At 45.4% G+C, this 14,638-nt stretch overlaps 1 protein-coding gene across 1 annotated transcript in view; it reads right to left on the bottom strand.

The window, feature by feature from the left end:
* PTN (pleiotrophin) overlaps positions 1–14,175 on the bottom strand; it is a 97,201-nt gene extending 83,026 nt beyond the window's left edge. Inside the window, exon 1 of the mRNA XM_024555006.3 lies at positions 13,802–14,175. The gene's annotated coding sequence lies outside the window, so the exon portion shown is untranslated. The remainder of the gene's footprint in view (positions 1–13,801) is intronic.
* Between the last annotated feature and the right edge of the window lie 463 nt (positions 14,176–14,638).

Here is a 14,638-nt window from a genome sequence, read left to right on the forward strand (position 1 = left end):
TAGCCCTCTACACAGTATATCTTTCCCCTTGGACCAGAATGCCTGCTTCTAGAACTTGTTTGGACCACTCATTTACCAATTAATCATCTACTACGTTATATGGTTTTCTAACTATAAATCTGCTTTGTCCCCCTTATGAAGACCCACATCAGGTACCCACTGCCTAAGATGATCGTGGTGCTTTTTTTGTTTGTTTGTCTTTACCTCAGACAAGTAGTCTATTGCTTAAAATTCTCAAAAAATTAAGCACTCCTGTAAGAAAAAGTTGAGAGCTTTACTTTAGGCAAGCACCCTGTTATTCAGCTACCAGCAGATGGGGGTGCTTATAATACATAGATTTAATGTGATGAGGAGAAAGAAAATTCTATGATCAGCTTGTCTGTGTTATGAAATCACTAACTTAGCCTGTTATGAAATAAAACTTCCTACTTCCCTCTTTTTTATAGTTGATAGAACTATTGTCACCGTTATTTTTACCTCTTTCATGCACCCAAAGTAATGAGGCGGTTTTCACTGTGAGACTAGTCCTGTAAGAGAGGCACATCCTTTTCACTGTGCTGACCCTGGATCTCCTCATCATGGCGCTCCTTCACGCTCTTCAGCCTTCCAGCCATTGCCCCTCATCAAACCACATCAGTATCAGTCTTAATCATAAAAGACATCTAGAGGAACAGAGGCTCCACCCTTCACACAAAGGAGTGACTTCATCATGCACGACAGGCTGTGGGGCATGGAGGATCCGTCACCTACCCTTTCCCAGCCTCTCCCACCTGTGCCCCGCGGCTGGTTGCCCAAGCTCCTCAGTGAAAGCTTTCCAGTGGGAAACTGCAGCAGGACTTTTTTCCCATTCTTTGCTCCCTATTGTATGTTCAGCTGCACTGGAGCTAGCTGCTAATCAAAGCCAGAGACTCTCATACGCCAACAAGCACAGCATTGTGGGCCCCCCATCCCCAGCCCCTCCCCAGGGCTGGAACACAGCAGTCCAACAAACAATTCAGTCAGGTGCTAGCAGGCTGGACCAACAGACAGAGCATCTCCCAGACACCCTCCGGCCTATATCCCCACCCGCCCCTTCTTCAGCACTGACCAGGCCAGGCCAACTGATGCTTGAGAGAACAATGGAGAATGAAACGACATACAATAATATGCAATCAAAGAAATCTAACGATGGGACTCTTTGTGCACGAGAGGGTGTATTCCTGGACACTGGCTGGGGGAAGAAGGGAATTTGGAACCACAACATCTTCAGATACTCACTGGGCCCTTGTCCTGGAACAGGGAGATGGAGGTAGGAGAGCATGATGTTTAAGAGCTTTGCGGTTAGACAAATCAGAACTACAGTATCAGTTGTTTCTCTCATTAGCGTGCGATCCTGGACAAGTTACTTAACCATTCTGAGACCCCACCGCCTCATTTTTAAACTAAGGATGAAAATTGTCTTTATCCCACGGGGTTCTGGGGAACATTTAACCCATCATTTTTTAGAAAGCACTCAGTGAATGTTAGATATTATTATTAAAGTTCACAAATGGTGCACAGATAAAAGGACAGGAAACAGTGAAAACAAAGCCAAGTCTTCAGCTTCTAGAAGTAGCGGTGAGAAGAGATGGAGGCTCCTCCTTGGCCCGAGAAGTTCCCGGGAACTTCAGAACCTCGGGGATGCTGGGGGTTCCTGAACTTTGACTTATCGCGATGTGTCCCCAGGGTACCTCAAGGGACGGGAACAATGCCAGTGGCCACCAGGAAGCCTGCATATAAGATGTCGTCACACAGTAAACTGCAGTAGGCAGGCGTCTGGGTGTCTGAACATTGATAAGGGGAATATCCTGAGTATGAAGGATAGAGCAGCAAAGAAAACCTGAAGACGCCAAAGAAAATAGTCATTCGTGTCACAGAGTTTGGCTCGGGCAGCCAGTTAATATGAAATCTTCCCAGGGGTGGGTGGCGGGAGGGTTGGCAGGGGGGGAGGGGGTGATGAGGGAAAAAGTAGAAACTAGGTAAAAAGTTATCCTAATTCTATGCAACAAAAAGCATGAATTGAGCACCTATTATGTGCCAGTTGCTATTTGGGAGGGGATGAAGTAAAAGAACTAGAACCAATTATCTAGCAGTCTAGTAGGAACAATGAGATCCAGGGCAAGATGCATCACTGCTGAAACTCAGAATTAATATTGCGACTTCCCTTACATGTCAAGGACCAATGATCCAAGATGATTTAACAACTGAAGTGTCTTCATTGGGAGACCGCCATTGGAAATGACGTCCATTACATGCCATCTTGAAGAATTTATTGTGCCTGCAGATTTGCTTCCATATTTCCGTGTTTTATCCTTTCTAGTATGTACCTTAATGACCCTCAGTTATACACGGTCCTCCTTCATTGGGTGTTTCCTCGTCCTCATTTTGGTAAAAATCAAACTATCTGATGAGCCACTGTCCCCTAGTTTCTCCGTTTCCACCCTCTGGGAGAATTGGGTTACTTACTTCTTAAAGCCGTACTAATCGGTCTACACTTCGCGGTTGTATTTCTCACCATTTCCAGTTCAGACGTCCTTGGCCTTTCTGCAGGTCCAAAGGACACTCCAGTCTCACTACAACATTATAAGTCGTGACAGATACAAACATAAGGACATTTTCAAGGAACAAAGTGTGATTTTGCCTACTAAGTCAACTAAAATGGAGATAAGCAATCCAATGTCAGGGTAGATAAGCAATGAAATCCATTCCCTTCTGAGGAAGATACCTTCTAATACTTAAGCTAATCTGACCAAAGAAACATTAAATCACCTTAAGAAGAGTGGTCACACCTTCCCCTGTCCTGTACTTGCTATTTTTGCTCAGGTTTCAATGGATGATAAACTTGGCTACATCTTGGTATGGAACTGGACATCAGATAAGGAAGGGGTCAACATGAGATAGGAAGCAGACAAGGGCAAAATATTAGTTCTTCAAAATGAAGTTGAACTTCTCGATAGAAAAGTCCAACCCTAAACTTTTTCTGATTTAAACAAGATGCTTAATGGGACACTTTGCAGCTGGTAAACAGATGTCACAGTAGAAGACTAACTCAGGAAGCTCACTGGCATTTGTGCAGCCAACAGGGACTCTTGTCATGCTCCAGCCCTTAAAAAGGAGTCTCCCAGTCTCCTCCTTGGCCCTCTTTCCTAACCACCCACCCCCAAAGTGGGGAAGACATGGGGAAGCAATGGGTTAGAAGGAGTTCCTGTTTTGAGGCAGGAACACTTGCCGGGAACAACCGATAGTGTTTTGTCTTCAAAGGTTTCCTCTGAGGAGAACAAGAAGGAGCCAGGGCTGGACTGAGGCATCCAGATCTGGAAAGCAAACAAGACAAGTCCACCCCAGAGAAATCTCCTAGCAAACCCCATGAGAGCCAGACAGGCCCCAAGGACCCAAAGTTCACCTGCAGTGAAGGCACCTCAACCCTGTCTAAGACAATTCCCTGCGAGGTCTGACGTTCCTCTCTCCAAGCACAGGGCTTCTATCAGATTTTTGGAGGATCTCCCTAAGGTCTAAGTTCAAGTGTACTTCTGTTTCTTTCACCTTCGGCTCTGCAGCCTTTGAAGCTGACCACTCTCATTTTAATTTCCTGCAAGAGAACAGCGCTGGGTATGATGTTAGAAACCCACACTTAGCTTGCTGTTAGGAAATGTGGGTCTGGTTGGAGAGAAACTGGGAGAAATTCACCTCTGCCCACTTATTCCTACTGAATTGCTTTGGATCTATTTCTCTGAGCCCAATTCCTTGATGACAAACTTGAGGTGCATCTTCAGATCCCCAGATATCGCAGATCAGAGGGCAAAGTCGGTGATCCCAACCATCAGACTAACACAGCTATTAAAGAAGGGGAAGGGTCTATTCAAAGAACAGGTACTAATGACCCATGGACATGGACAACAGAGTGCGGATTATCTATGGGAGGTGGGTAGGGGGAGGATCAGGGGAGAGCACCAGGGGAAAATTGGGGCAGCTGTAATAGAAGAACAATTAAAAAAGGCTCAAAACCATTTGGGCTCAAGTTCGTGGGAGTTCCAACATGGCCTCGAAGACACCAGCAGTTAAGTTTAATCATCCCTCCTCTACAAACAGGAATGCGGTTGACAAACCCAGATTTGCTCAGGCTCACTTTAAACTAGAGCCAAGCTGTACACTAGTCATTCCAGATAATACAGTAAATAAATCACCACCCAAAGGGTTCCAAGCCCTGGAGGGACATGAATCAAAGAGGTCCACTGCTCCCACAGCGTGCCCACCTGTCCTGCATTAGGCCCACTCCTCCTAGCCCAGAGTTGCTCAGAGGGTCCCCAGTCTCGTGGGACCTGCTCACGGGGTCAGATTGGACCTGGGTGGATTCAGGCAGCTGTGGCTTCCCTGGGGAGACTTTTACCCCTGAGATGTATCTGGGAGGGTCCTCAAGGCTAAGAGTGGAAGACAATGTTTACTCAGCCTGACCTCCAGTTGGCACAAGTGAAGCTCCCCAGGATTATCTGTTCCCATCAAAACAGCACATCCTTTGCTGAGACAAAGGGGCTTTTTGTTTGGTTGTTTGATTCATGGGATTAAGTTTGTTTGCATTCTTCTATTTCCAACATTTTTTATGAGTCCATAATATTAATTTACTACAATTTTTTAAAATGATTTAAATTTAGACATGTCAAGCAAAATAAATGGACTTAACACCTTAAGTGGCCCCTTAATAGAAACCAGCGCACATGTTAACGCGTGTGCAGCTATTAAAAATACAGCACGCATGAGTTATCATGTTGACTGAAAAAGCAGGACACAATTACTGAAACAGCTATTTTTGAAAGTTGCATCAGAAAAACTGTAAAAGTGTATCAGAATGTTAATAGCGGTGTCTATTTTGAGCAGGATGAGGAGTTTTTTCTTTCTTTCTTTCTTTCTTTTTCTTTAAAAAAACCCTCAATCTTGTTTTTCTTTAGAATGAGATAAAATAATGTGCTCATATTTGTGTTTTCCTAACAACGAACACAACAATGAAAAACCCCCGTTCATGATTTTTACATGACTAAAATTAACCTCTCACAAATCTGACGTGCATGGAGCTATATTGGACATTTCTGCACACTGCCAGAAACACTGAATTTAATAGTTAAATGGATATTATAACCAAGAATAGAATATGGGGAAAAGAGGCTTTATTTTACTGTTTCAAAATTTAACTACCTACTAAAAAATTTTAATAAGCTACCTGCTTTCTTTCCCGTAGCAGCTTCAGGCTTTTTCATTTGAACCCCTTGGACTATGTCTAAAGAAATACAGTGCACACAGCAGGCAACTTCTTTTTTAAAGAAAATATTTTTTGGAGAACTAAATGGATCCTTGCATAAGAGTCTCCAAAGCTGCAGGGTATTCTTTTATTTTAAGCCAAAGATCCAATTTCTTAGCTTAACAGGGACCCCATCTGGCTGGCTGACAGACGCCCACTCAGAATTCAAGACCATTCCATGCTAAAACCTCAGAGATGCTTCTCTGCTATTGGGAGTTAGAGCCTGGTAGCTAGGTTTAGAAAAGGCCTTACTATCAGCCAATTAGGAAGGCCCTTGTGAAAGCATTGTATTGAAGTTTTCTTTGGTCCCCCATTGTTTTAGTCAGAGTAAAGATTGTCTCCAAGCTTGCTACCAAGGTATGTTCCTTCTTGATTAAATCCAGAATCCAAAAAGCTCTGGCTCCTTTCCAGCAGCCCAATGTCCCCCAGGAAGTCACGTGAACAGATGATGCTTGCTCCACTTCCATTCGAGTTTGGAAGGAAACAATCGAAGGGAGTAATAGATGTTAAAAACCTAAAGAAGAGGATACTCCGGCACAAAGAAAACATACTGCATTGTATCTCTTTTGTATTAAGAATGGAGTTTCCTAAACATTTCTCACTAGCTTGTGGGGCAAATTAAGAAGGCAGCATTTGGATCACTTATTCACCCGCTACAGGCAAGGGCTCTGGCGGAAGTACCAGTAAGGAAGCTGAGTTCACACTTCACGAGAAGCCAATTAGTGGACATCTGGTCCTGAGACCTTTGGTCCACACCAAAAGGCCCCTGGCATTTGGTCCTTGGTAGCCTACCTGATACCAGCTAGGCTACCAAGGCAAGAAGGCTTATTATTGGCAACACAGCCACAACACACTTGTTGACTGGACCAGTAAAACATGATAGTATTTATTATGTAGCAATCCTGTAAACCAAAAGCACAGGTAAGCATCACGGGCTATTTGACCTGAGGGGCATTTTCTAAGACCGCACTTTCGGCCAGGACCCAATGTCTGGCAGGGAAGGGGCCTTTTACTCTTGAGAAGCTTCAAATGAGTGAACAGCAATTCAGATGGTGACTGCAAATTTCTTTTATAAGAACCAACCACTGTGAATATTATTCAGACACGAAGACATAGGCGTAAGCAGCTTTTGCTTATAGCAGGAAGTGTTATTGTGCATGACCTTCATTGTTTTTATTAAGCGATGGATTTTATAATCAGAGAGTTCTGATCTCTCTCCCATCCTCTCAGGTCTGTTGGACTTGGCTACTCCAAGTGAGGTCCCTAGGCCAGCGGCTCCGTCACCAGGGAGCTTGTTAGAAATGCAGACTCTTAGAAATCCACAGGAGACCTATGACTCAGAATCCAGATCTCCAGGTAACTTCTGATGCTCGTCAAAGTGTGAGAATCACAGCTCACAGTATAAACAAAGCGCTACTAATCAACTGTGAAGGCCTAAATTTACTGAAAAGAACCAACTGAAAAATTTGGTATGTATCTTTGCAACTCTTAGGAAGAACAATAACATAATATTTAGCAAAAGATCATTTTTAGGATCGTCTACTCACTTGATTTTTCACTATGACCCAGATTTCCTTTTCTTCACCCCTGTCCCAATTCTTCCCTCCTACTCAAACTTACCTTCCAGCATCTCCAACAATCTCTGGGTGTCCTGCAAAAATGACAATGACAAGCAGCAGAATTGGGAAAAAAGGAAGAAGAACTGGCCCTACTGACTTTATTAATAATAGCCACATTTAGGGTAACAGGTTATGGTTTATAAACAGTGCATCATCACGATTTACCTTTACCACCAACCTGTGAGGCAAGCAAAGCAGGAAGTGCCATCAGCATCATCATCATCTCACAGTGGACCACCTGAGGTTCCAGAAGGTTCAGTGACATATTCTGCATCCCATACCAAACAACAGTCAGAACTTTGGTGAAATAAAGGCAGGTTCCCGCATCCAAACCTTGACCCTCAGTCTGTTAGGGAACCAACAGGGGCTTGAGAAACAAGGCAGTGGGGGAGGGAAGCAGAGCAAGGTGGACTTTCCTCAGGTGCTGGGTCCCCATAACCAGCATATTCACCATGTTCATCAAAGCCGCCCTAGCAATCAGACTGGGGTCCGTATTTCACATTCATTTTCCAAATTAACGCTCATGTCAACCCCAGAAGGTAAGCCCTAGCGACCTCACTTCAGAGAGAAGAAACTTGAAGAAAGACCATGATATTTGCTGATGGTCACACAGCTAGGAAGTAGTGTAGCTGCGGTTTGTACTTCAATTACTTGGGCCCTGAAGCTCAGATATTGGGGTGTCAGGGCTAAAGTTCCTAATGTGTCACCTGCATCCTGATGTCACATGTCCAGGTTCCTTGATTCCACCTCTCGAATCAGTATCTCTGGGGATGGGTGCTAGGCATCAGTCTGGATGCTTCGACATGACCCCGGTTGTTCTGATATACACTGAAGACAGGGAACCACCACCCTAGGTTATTTGGGCTCTTCCTGAGCATACCTTGGAGTTTAGCGTCTCCCCATAAAGCAACTGGAACAAAAAAATTAACTGGCCAAAAAAGAGATGGCATTATATTACAGAGAAGAAAAAAACCCCAAATTAAGAATTGTCAGACCTTCGTTTCAATGGCATTTAATGGGTTCACCTTAACCTCTCTAAGCTTATGTGTCCCTATCAATTAAAAAATCTTGCCCAGCCTAAACAGAATTGATACAACAAAGCAATGAGAAAAAAAACGTGAAAAGTTCTAAAAGCCAATGTTTTATAGCCACATGGGAGCTACGATGAGCATGCTTCCAGTGAGCAGGCTTCCAAGTCTTGCCAGCTTGGAATTCAAGGGTTGGGCACAGAGGGAGGCTGGATTTCTCTCTCTCTATCAGAGGCCGCACAAGCTTTGCAGCCTTAAGGTGAAGGAGGTGGGATATGATTAGGAAGACACTCCAGAGAGCTGGCAGGTATGCATGAGCTTTGGGATGAAGGAGATGAAGAAAGGGGAGCTGGAGAGGCTTCTTCTAGAGGTGTGAGGACTGAGATGGGGGTGCTCAGGTGTACACTGGAAATGGGCACCAGGTGATATTTAGGGGGATTAGGTATTGAGGACAGACAGTCAAGGCCTTTGGAGCAGGAGGGGCAGAAAGAATGGTATTCAGAGTCATTTACTCATGTTTTTCACTTAGATGCCAGACATGGAGGGGGCATTCCAAGGGTCTATGCTGGATATTCTAAGGTTCTTGAGATGAATGAGAGGTCCCTGCCTTCAAGGGGTGCGTGGTGTGGATGGAGCAGAGCCAGTGATAATGGTGAGTAAAAGGTGTATTCTTCCAATGTCAACTCTGCTGGGAAAGCAGGGATTGACGTCACTGGGAGGGTTGGGGAGAGGGTGAAAAAAAAAGAGGCAGGGAGAATGAGAGCGCCCCCTAGAGGGGGGATTTGCCGGGGAAAACCTTCCCTGCTGCACCTCCGCCCATTTACAGTTTCCTGCGCGTTCCGCAGCTGACGTTGGAGGATTTGCGTCCTTCGCCTCCACGTCTCTAGTTTCACTGAAGAACAGTCAGTCGTCTTACGTCTGGTGTAAATTTTCCTGAACATCTAGGGGGAGGTGCCATGCCTTTAAAATTATGTTTATTCTAAACCACCAGACTGATTTCTTAAGATGTCACTTTCAATCCTTGTTGTTCTGCTCTATTACGTGGCAAATGTGAAACGAAAACACAGAGGAATGGAGAGCTCAATTGCTCTTCCAGAATAAACGCCATGAAAGCAACAAAAAGACAGTGATGCTTTTGAAATAAATATTATCACCTTCTCCCCATGTAGCCATTTAGGAGTTACTTTCCTTTTTCTCATTGGAAAAAAAAATGTTTTATTTTTATCTCTGTCACTGGAACTGCTTAAGACAAAAATCTGGTGTGTACATATTTTACTCTAACTTGTGTTAATTCATGTTTTAATCTTAGTATCCACACTTACATTGCTAGACAGGGAGCTGCTTAAAGGCATACTGATTTACCTCCCAATGCCCTGGCACCCAGCCCGACACAGTTGTAGGGCAGTCGATATGTGTAGGGGTCTGTTAGGGATACAAATAAAATAATAAGCAGTCCTTTCCTTCAGCCTCCTTCTCTGAACAGGATCGTGCTCAAATTATTTCCTTCAGTATTCATCCAAAAAAACAATTAAAAATGTGAGAGCAAAACTCCATAGAGAATGGAGAGATTGGAGAGTTTTCTCAACGAAAATTGGAGAAGAAACTCAAAGATGGGTCCTGATGGGCAATGAAGCATTTGGGGAGAGAGCGGGGAAGGGGAGAGGACCTGGGAGAGAGCGGGAGAAAACAAAAAGAAATGTCCACATTTGGAAATTGAGGTGGGTGGGAGGAGCAAAAAAAAAAAAAAAAAATGAGAGGAGTGACCAAAGACGTTGGAAAAAATTAAGATTGTAATAAATCACGGAGGTTAAGAAGGCGATGTTAGCAGGCCACGGACTGTGTGAGAAAGGAAAGGAAGAAATGCAAAAGCCACTGACTGCTTCAACAAAATGAATGTGACCCTTGAAGTGTTTCTCTCTGAGATGGGTGGGTATGTAGCGGATTTTCTTTGTTTGAGATGTCTTTCAAATAGATTTCCAATGCAGGATTTCACAAGTTAGCCCCATTTGCCAAACACAAAGTATTTGGAATTGTGAGCCCTAGAGAAAAAAAAAAACCTAGGACTTAAACAGTTCTTAAATGTGCTATGTTGTCCAGCACAGTAGCAGGCCTCTTGCACCCATCTAGTGAATATTGTTCACTATTGAACTGACTTGCCCTTGCAGCAAGAAACTTTGTACGGCTGAGGCAGGCTCAGGGAGAAAGCCACGCAGGTGAGTCATCCTGGCTCCGCACCTTCACTGTAGTTGAGACGCGGAGAGAATAAAGGCAACATTTAATGTAGGGATGCAAGTGTCAGATGATCTTAGCCAGAGCCTGAGTCAAAAAAAAAATAAAATCGAATGGAGTCAAGTTCAACCTTAATTTCAATCTAGGGTTATTAATTACAGGGTCAACCTCCCATGTAATCCAAGATATGGGCAACCATCCCTGATACACATGTATACACATGGAGATTTGCCATCCCAGATCGGGGAAAGGAATTAGGCAAGTCATCACGGGGCTTGTTGGATGGGAAGTGATGGCAACTGGATCAGAAAGAAGAGAAAGGAGAGCCAGAAGAGGGGGAACAGGTGAGCAGAAGAGCTGGAAGAAGTGGGAACAAAAGGTTGGAAAAGGCAGCACTCTCTTTGTATTGAAAAACGACGTCTGGGTTTTCACCAAGTGCTAAAATAAGGAGGAACAAAAGGCTTGTTATATTTTACAATCTAGAAAGAGCGTATGACACCTGGAAAACTATGCCACGTAGCAGCTTGGCATGAAATGCATGGAAAAAAATGGCCCCGTGGATGGAAACTAGAATTGTCCAAAAACATCAGAAATGGAGAACAACTTTCCAAAGGGAGGCCATGGCCCAAATTGCAGTCAAGCCAATTGACTCTGGGTGGAAAAAAGCAGGCCCACCTCATAAAGAGAAGGTCCAAATCTGAATATTATTTTACCCCAGGGCAATGGCATGGCCTTGTGCCAAGAGGAGGCAAAAGTTCTCCTGATCATTCATTAGAATAGCAGCCAGAGGAGCTCAGCATGCAAGCAGCCGAACAAGGGCAGGTGGGTAGCCCTGACTCTGCCGATGCTCCGGAGTGAACCACGCCTTACAGTGGGCTGCGGGCATGCAGGTGTGAACCACATTTGCTCACTGGCCACCCTGGGTGGTCTCAGTGTGGACATTACCTTCGGGAGAGGGGTCAGTAACAACTTTCCTTATCACGGTGCATACATGTTGGGAAAACTGGAATTTATATTCTGAATTCTAACTTCTGGCCCTCAATCTATGGTTGTCTGACTACATACACCATTTTGAGTTAGCCAATAAAACTCAGTCTCCTTAGGAAAAGAATTTACTTTTTTAATCCTTTCCTGCGGATATTTTTAACTGATTTTAAAGAGAGAGGAAGGGAGGGAAGGAGAGAGAGAGGTAGGGGGGAGAGAGAGAGTGAAAGAGAGAAACATCGATGTGAGAGAGAAGCATTGATTGGTTGCCACCTGTACACACTCTGACCAAGAGTTGAACCAGCAACCTAGGTATGTGCCTCGACTGGGAATCAAACCCACAACCTTTTGGTGTGCGGGACGATGCTCCAATCCATGGAGCAACCCAGCCAGGGCAGAAAATTTTTGAATAGTAACAAAACCACCATCTGGCAAATAGGAATATGATCCAAATGCATGTGAGAAAGCAAGCGTATCTTCAATGGGGGAAAAAACATTGAAACTTAAAATATTTAATCTCTAAGATTGATTTTATTGATAAAACACACTATTTGGAGACCTTATTTCTTTCAGGTTATTGCTAATAATCAGGTTTTGTGAAAATGCAAACCAGGGCATTGGTTTTACTGGAGTGAAACAAAAATGCCCATAAAGAAATGTGAGGACTGCAACATATTGCGATTTATAAAGGCCAAATAAGGTACATGGAAACTTTCAACAAATTAAGTCAATGGATCGCTCCAAATATTATGGAAAGAGGTCTAGGAAACCACAGAAGTATGTATGATTGTATAACGCATGCTATACTGTATACACTCTTAAAGGTAGCATTCTTATTCAAATGCCTCATTTAAAAGATAGTTATACATCAACAGTAGTTCCAGGCCTCTCACAGCTCCAGCTTTGGACACATAATGCAATCGTGTCTACACGGGGACAGCTGGATTACAGCACCTAGTGACACACACATGGCTTCAGGTGGGCAGTGCTTACTACAGAGGATTTTCATTCACTACATGAGGAGAAAAACGTCCTAAAGGAGGCCTGGAATGGCAGGAGAGAAAAGATCACCCCCTAGAACTGTAAAGTACAGTGAGAGAGTACAATGGGTACAAGCACAAACATCACCACTCGGAAACACTCATGTCCCCAGGAGGATAAAAGCGGTATCTAACATCCGCTCTCATTTCCTTTGAATTTCACTGGACTGTAAAAGATTTTTGTTTTTATTTTTAACAGCGACTTGGTCTTTAAAATGCACAATTTACCTAAAAAGAAGCGTGATGGAGAGGGGGAATACAAGCCTGATTTTCTGTGCTGGGAGACCCTCCCGGTGCCCCGCAGGATTTCCACATATTCTCCATCCCCCAGCTGACCGAGGGGCCATGGGTCTCCACTGCTTCATCAAGTCACCAAGACCATGAAATCGCTTCATGATGTTCAAGAGCTCTTCGCGGTAGTTCCTGAATCTCCTCCCAGGCCCTTTCCTCCAGCACACTCACACGCGCACGCGCGCGCACACACACACACACACACACACACAGAGCCGCCTTTCTCAAGCGGCCAAAGCACGATGCCTAAGATAAAAGATGCTCCAAGAGGTCCCTCACATTGTTCATTCTCCTCCCTCATCCCCACCCCTCCCCCAACAAGCCACTCCTAGTCTTTCAATGCATCCCCAAATTTGCAAAGCGGTGTTACCAGAGATAGGGGGGAGTGAACAACAGAGCGCAGAGAAACTGGTTGTGTGTTCTTGAGTTTGTCTGTGTGTTGTGTTAAGGACAACGGGGTGTGTGTGTGTGTGTCTTCAGCTTTGTGCTAGATGTGTTAAGTAGGGAGGGAGTTAAATACATTCCTCCCTTTAAAATTACTTTGTGAACTTACTAGAAACATCAACTCAAAAACTAAGACTCTGGCAAATTAGTAATAAGTATACCTAGCCTTGTGTGGGTGAAATTCGAAGTTAAAGTGCCAGAGTACAGGGCCAGTTATTCAAATTAGCGATCAAATGAGAGAAAGGGGTAAAGGTGTGTCTATTAAACTTTGGACTTAACCCTTTCTAGAACCATCCCTGGGCTGGTAGGCAGGACAGGGAGTACTGGATGCTCTGGGAGAGATGCTTACTGTCAGCCGGCACTGGGAAGAACCAGCCCCCGCATCCAATCTAGAAATGCCAGCTACGAGTCATCAGCGGGCAAGTCCCGGGGCGCCGAGAGAAAGGGTGACAAAGGAGGCCTGCCGGCTCAGGTTCCTTACTTTCTCTTCCCTACCCCGCCACAGACACACCTAGTCGGGCATGTTTTACAAAGAGCAAAGCCCCCGCGGTGTCCTCCAGCCGGTAGCAGAAACACTGTCCAAATGCACGCACGCATGGGATCACAAGGCTGCTTGCCTTCCACTGATTTCTGGGCACCCTGACTATCCTGACCTGAGCCCCCCTCCCCCAAACACACCTCGGTTTGCCTCTGGAGCAGATCAGTTTTGAAAGCAGCCCCACCAGGAAAGCCACCGAGGCAACCTCTGCTCTCTCCCACTCCTTCCATCATCACCTGCTGGTGCCCCGAAAAGTGGCAGGAGGCGCAGGAAACTCGACTGGAGACACCTGCGAGCATGGCGCACCCCTTTTCACTTACTTTGAGTTGCAAACGTGCCGTCTGCGCTCAGGCTGCCTTTGTTGAAAGGGGCGAGATTTGCGGCTGCTCGGGATCCAGGTACCCGAGTCGCTGGGTCTGCTGCTCGCTCCCTCCCTCCCGGCGGGCGACTGACTCACTGGTCTCTTTCTTCCCCTGGCTTCAGTTCGGGGTTTCCTCTGCGCGGCGGCTCCCTTGGCGGGATTTTCGGACTGGAAGGCGGGGAACCTGATCCTGCCTTGGACTCAATTCCGCCGCGGCAGGGAGGGAACGGAAGGGAAGTGGAGGATGGGGTGCTGCGCGCGCGGGAAGGGGGAGGACGCAGACCCGCCGGGGAGGGAGCGCGCCTGCCCCTCGCGAGCTGATTGGGAAGCTCATTAAAGCCGAATGCTCCAGGGGCAGGCCCTCCCCGCAGGGGCGAGCACACCGGCTTGAACCTAGAGGCCAGAGGTGGCACTCTGCTTTGTTTTTAGCAGCGAGACCCACACAGTATTGCTTTTCCCAACTTTACGCACGACCTGTTCTTTAGGTGGCTGCATACCCCAGGTCATCAAGGTGGACATCCTAAATGCTGCACTGATGGCATTTAGGTTACCATTTTGGCCCCAGACATTTTTCTAATGATATTCAGAACGAAAAAGCACACCCTGCAAAATCAGCCTCTCAATCCTTCCCACCCCCGAAGGCCCTGCCTACACACAGCGCCGGGTAACTTCAGCTGTTGGTCCCTACCACCTGTGCATCACAAAATGTGCGAAGGATTTTTTTTTTTTTTTTGCGCTTGTCACAAAGAGTGACAGATGTCTCTGAGTTCCCAATTAAATGCCATTTTCCTTTAGG

The sequence above is a fragment of the Desmodus rotundus genome, chromosome 6, assembly GCF_022682495.2.
Source record: "Desmodus rotundus isolate HL8 chromosome 6, HLdesRot8A.1, whole genome shotgun sequence".
NCBI classification, from domain to species: Eukaryota; Metazoa; Chordata; class Mammalia; order Chiroptera; family Phyllostomidae; genus Desmodus; species Desmodus rotundus.